Source organism: Pristis pectinata, chromosome 5 (genome assembly GCF_009764475.1).
Source record: "Pristis pectinata isolate sPriPec2 chromosome 5, sPriPec2.1.pri, whole genome shotgun sequence".
In the NCBI taxonomy this organism is placed as follows: Eukaryota; Metazoa; Chordata; class Chondrichthyes; order Rhinopristiformes; family Pristidae; genus Pristis; species Pristis pectinata.
The window spans coordinates 27,937,704-27,943,937 of NC_067409.1; positions in this window are offsets into that span (position 1 = coordinate 27,937,704).

Genomic DNA, 6,234 nt, shown 5'->3' on the forward strand with positions numbered 1-6,234 from the left:
CCAGACAGTGGCCGGAATTGAACCCAGGTTGCTGGCACTGTAATAGTGCTACGCTAACCGCTATACTACCGTGCCTGCCCAGTCGCATACTCCAGCTTTTCCTTACGCTTCTGCAAATTAGTCCTCTTCAAGTTACTCCATTTGCCTTTTGATTCTATCATTTGTTCAAAAAGAGCTGAATGATGCTTCTAAAAATCCTCTGTGTGAAATATTTTATCTATATTCCTTTCGAGTGGTTCAGCAAATTACCTTACGTCTTTGGCCTCTGGTTACTCTCCCAAATGTCAGAGAAAATATATTCTCCTTATTTGCTCAAGCAGAGCACCTTATTATTTGAGATACATCTGCCACCCATTCTCTGCTCCAAGGAGAATAATCCCTCTCGGACATCTGTGTTCTCCAACTCTGAACTCTTCAGTACCCTGAATTTAATTTATCCATCATTGACAACCAAGCCTTTAGAGACCATGGCCCAGGGCTCTGAAATTTCCTTCCAAAACCTCTCCAATCTAAGTGACTGAAATCACTCAACCCATGCATCATCTGGGCAAACTCCTGTATGTTCATCCTCAAGTGCCCGAATCTTCTAACTGAGGCTTAATCAGTAATTTGTAAAGGTTAGTGTGACTTCCCATTCACTTGAATTAAGTTATCAATCACAATTAAAAAATTGTGCAAGTAAGTGGTTTGCTTGCTTTTATTAAATAAGAACAAGGTAATACACAAAATCCTGCAGGAACTCAGTGGGTCAGGCAGTATCTGTGGAGGGAAATGGACAGTCGGTGTTTCGGGTTGACACGTTGCTCCAGGTTCCAGTATCTGCAGAATATCTTGTGTTTTCAGGTGATAGGTGGAAGTGACACAGGGCAGAAGAAGAAGGAATCTGACAGGAGTGGACAGTGGACCATGGAATAAAGGGAAGGAGGTGAGGAGGGGAACCAGAGGAAGGAATGTGTGTTTAATGGGCAGATCAAGAGGGTGGAGGAGGGGAAAGAGAAAGGGTGACGGAGGTCAGTGGGATCAGGAAAGTAAGAAAAAGGAAGGGACTAGAAGTTAGAGAAATCGATGTTCATGCCGTCACGTTGGAGACTACCAAGGTGGAATATGAGGTGCCGTTCCTCTAATCTGCGTCTAGTCTTAAGTTAGCAGTAGAGGAAGCCATGGACAGACATGTCAGTGTGGGAATGGGAAGTGGAATTAGGATGGCTGGTAACTGGGAGATCCTGGCTGGTGTGGCAGAAGTAATAGATAAATAATAGCCTCTTACTAAACAGTGGTTTCATATCCCTCCATAGTCTTGATGTTCTCCCTTTCTGTGATCTCCACCAGTACTGTAATCCTTCAGGATGTCTGTGTTCTCCATCTGTGACCTCAGGAAATGGGACTTTTGCTGGCATGGCCCTGGAACTCCCTCACTACAAGTCTCTGCTTCTCTTTTCTTTAAGTTGACTTATTAAAACATACTATTTTGACCAAGTACCTGCCCTAGTATCTCCGCACATGGCCCTATGTCACACGTTATTTCATAATGCACACATGGATGTTTTACTGTGTTAAAGGTTCTAAGTACATATGTTGTCGTTATTTGAGGAAACCCTAATGCACATTTCTCTCTCGGTAAAAAAAAGTCATCCATTCACTTCCTGCCTCCTCTCTTTGAGCTTATTGTGTGTCTAGGTTACCAGAGTTCCTTTAATGCCACACGCTTCTATTTTCTGAATTATTTTGTAATATGTATTTTGTAAGTCCTAATATGCAACATTTACTACACCACCCATATCAACATTCTTAATAACTTTATCAGAGAACTCAATAAATGGTGAGTCAAAAGATACATTCTCCACATGTGGCATTATTTTAATTTGTTCTGCAGATTCTGCAGAAAGGAATTTGACCACTCAGACGCAGGACGGCACCGCTAATCATTGGGAACAGTGCACTGATTGACACTTACCAACTGTTCAACCTCTCCTTATTGGCATCTGCAAGGCCTTCTGGGGTATAGATTCTGGACTGGGATCCAGACAGCACTTATATAACTGCACCTTCAAAATCACTCACAGACAGAAACTTGTTCTCTATGGTTTAGTTCTGAAAAGATGGGTTGTGTGATGACTATATACTGTTTATATTACCAATCCCATTTTGGAGCTGAATGTATACTAGAATCATTCTAGCACAATATTGCAGGCGTAAATGGAGCTTTCTTCTGCGTGGCATCCTGCTTTTCAGGGAAAGGAAATAGATTATTTCAAGCCAGCCAGAATTGGCAAGGAGTACAAAAGAGCAGATTAAGCCCAGCCAAGAATATTCAGCAAAGAGCTGCTTTGGACCAGAGCAAAGTGAAAACAAGCCCTTCCCTTTGATTTTACTGAGACAGGGTGAGAGGAAACCACAGTCTCCACTGAACTAATGTGATGTCACTCTTTCTAGTTTGGTAAGCTCTCCAGGAGTGAGGAACTGTCGCCAAGGCATAGCCTGCCCTTTTGAACTGTGCAGTTTAGACAGGCTTAAATGCCCATGGGAAATACAGAAAGAGTCTTTGAAGCTGGCGGTACATAACAGGGCAACATTCAGAAGAAAGGTATATCCTGAAAAGCAATTATTTTCAATGTGACTGCTTTTATTTCAGATAATCACAGAAATTGAGTCAAAGGATAACTGTTAAGATAAATGAACTTGTCATATTCGTACAAAAATGCTTATGACTAGAATCCTGGCACCTGGTTAATTTTAGTCATCACTCCTTCACATGAAAATTTTGCTGAAATACTGGAAACAGTTTTCTAAACAACTCGAATGAATTAAGCTTCAGATTTCTGTCCGGGATTTGTGTGTGACTCTGAGAGTGCATTGTTTGCATTCATTCCAACCGAACAGTCCCCAGTGGACCCAGGATCTCCAAGAAGAAATTTCACATGAATAAAAAAAATTACAGGGGTAAGCTATTACCTTTTTGTCATGTTTTCCATTTCCTCGCTTTACCTCTCCAGTCTGGCTGGTGAGCAGCTCTCTGGACACCAGTCATTTCCTTCTAGTTTGACTCAAGGACCACTTCTCAAGGACAAGCCATCTGACCTGACGTACACCAGAACCGAGCCTGATCCCAGCTCAGTGAACTGATAGGTTAGAAAAGATAAGCACAGTTGAACTTTAGTCCCCAGCCTTGGAGAATAAGCAAAGATAATGATAAAGTAGAAATGATCAGAGTAAATTCCACCATTACATACCAGTACTGGTAAGGCCATTGCCATGGAACTACAGACAAAACTTTGCTCTTAACCAAGTCACATTGTATTTAGCCATTTAAGTTGTGGTGCGTGAGGTTTCAGCAAAGATGTGGATGAGGAACAATGCGGCAGATTCTCTGCAACCCCAAAATCACAGGCCATTAGCCCCGGACCACATGGTTTATTGCAGGGTGGTCCAAGTCCCAGTCTTCCCCAGGCTCCCAGCACATCAGTGATGCCCAGGGTTTTGCAAGGCTTGGTCCAGTGCAAGGGATCAGCCGTTCTGACAGAATGGCTTTAACAGCCGACGAGGCCCCAATCCCGGTCACAAAGTTGTCACTGGTGCTGAATGCCTGTGAGCATCATATTCTAACTAATCAAGCAAAAATCTCTATTACCTTTCCTCCGGCATCCAACTTATCCTATTAATTTTAATGGGTCTGCTAGCTCAAGTTCACCAAGTGGATTTCCCAGCCCGAGCACTGGGAAGTCATTGGAGGCTGAATTCACAGCAGCCAGTTAATTTACCAGCAATCCTTTGGGACATTGGAGGAAACCAAAGCAGCCAGGGATACCCACACAGTACTGTGAGATTATGCACACTCCACCCAGACAGCAGCTAAGGTCTACATCAACCACAGTAAGCCCTCTGATCGTGTAGTTCTGTTCATGCAATGGTCAGTAAAACATAAAATTTCTAACTATATAATACTTGTGAGATTTGGTTTCCCAAGTCATTGACCCTTTTTGAAACAGTCTGATGAACTGATGCTTATGCTTGGCAGAATTTATTGCTCTGACTATCCTCACTAATAGTATGTTTGAGGGAGATACAGAGAGGGAACTGGAGAAAGAATGTGGACACTCTCTAAGATACTGGAGCAGAACAAGTAATTTAAACTAGCAAGCAAATGAACTTTATTTATAGGAGAAATTATAGTGTGCAAATCAGGATTTCTGTACAGTGGTTTTCTCTATAGATCTTCCGGTTGCTTCTACACTAAGGCATTGTGATTTTTCAATTAAAATAATTGTAAGGGCACAATGCAGAAGAACTAAATTTGTGGTAAATAGTGGAACTGCAGTCTCCCCTCCCCTCTCCTCAACCTAGATATTGATGATTGTTTGGATATTAAAAGCAATCAAGGATATAGGAAAAGTGGCCCTGAAATAGAGGATCAACCATGGTCTTATTGAATGGCAGAGCAGAATTGAGGAACTGAATGGCCTCCATGTGCTTCTGTTTCTTATGTTCCTACGCTCCCCACAACCCACCCCCATCGACCCCACCAGTCTACAGCTGTCCCACTCTCTGTCATGGACAATTTCAGGATCAGAGCATTTTTTCCAGAACAGAGGAAGGAACAGGATCAAAATCTGCCTTAAACTACCACAAGCACTGAGCAAAGATATTAACAATGAGAAATAGAAACAAATCCCTGAGGGGCAACTTTTTCACCCAGAGGGTGGTCAGTTTATGGAATGAGCTGCCAGAGGAAGTGGTTAAGGCAGGTACATTAACAAAATGTAAAAGGTACTTGGACAGGTACATGGATAGGAAAGGCTTAGAGGGATATGGGCCAAATGTGGGCAAATGAGACCAATTTAGATGGGAATCCTGGTCATCATGGACCAGTTGGGCCGAAGGGCCTGCTTCATAGAAACATAGAAACATAGAAAACCTACAGCACAATACAGGCCCTTCGGCCCACAAAGTTGTGCCGAAAATGTCCCTACCTTAGAAATTACTAGGCTTATCTATAGCCTTCTATTTTTCTAAGCTCCATGTACCTATCCAAAAGTCTCTTAAAAGACCCTATCATATCCGCCTCCACCACCGTTGCTGGCAGCCCATTCCACACACTCACCACTCTCTGAGTAAAAAACTTACCCCTGACATCTCCTCTGTACCTACTCCCCAGCACCTTAAACCTGTGTCCTCTTGTGGCAACCATTTCAGCCCTGGGGAAAAGCCTCTGACTATCCACCCGATCAATGACTCTCATCATCTTATACACATTGTTCCATGTTGTATGACTCGATGACTTTATATCTCTAAATTAGGGAGCCCTTTAGTAAGGTGATCATGAGTATAAGGAGACAGAAACATGTGTGTCCTGGTTGTCATGAACTATATCACAACAGGTGGAGCTGGTTCAAGTTATTTTCATGCAAGAACAAGCCCAAGAAGGAAAGTTACCAGGGGCAGCAAATGGTTGTAAATTTCAGCTGCATAACACTGGCCTTCTGAGCACTTGGGATACATGTATCTCCGAAGCGATGTATAAATTTAGAGCATCTTTGTTTAGCCTGACTCATTCCATTCAGCAGGCACGGTAGGGGCAGGCATGGTAGTGTAGCGGTTAGTGTAACGCTTTACAGTGCCAGCAACCCAGGTTCAATTCTGGCCGCTGTCTGTAAGGAATTTGTATGTTCTCCCCATGTCTGCATGGGTTTCCTCCAGGTTCTCTGATTTCCTCCCACATTCCAAAGACATACAGGTTAGGAAGTTGTGGGCATGCTACGTTGGCGCTGGAAGCGTGGCGACACTTGCAGGCTGCCCCCAGAACACTCTACACAAAAGATGTATTTCACTGTGTGTTTTGATGTGCATGTGACTAATAAAGATATCTTAAATAGAACAGCGTGGTAGCATTGAGTCATATGTGCATGTTGGAAGTATGCAGGCTCAAATGGTTCAGCTAATGCAATATGCTGAGCCCTCACAGGAAAGGTAAGAGAGCTTAGCAGAGTACGGGGCTCCCACCTGTTATTTAAATATGTTATCAATAACACAAGTTTGTTGGGTGGTGACTGGAGGCAGAGTAATTTGGAGAGAGCTGTTGAAGAACAGCTACTGCCCTTCAACCACTTGGCTCTTAAACCAACCAGCAGAACCCTAATCACTATAGTTTAACAACACTATGATCACTTTGATCACTTTGCACCAAAATTGACCTTTTTTTTGTTCTAATTCTCTTTCTTGTGAAAATTGTTTAATTTA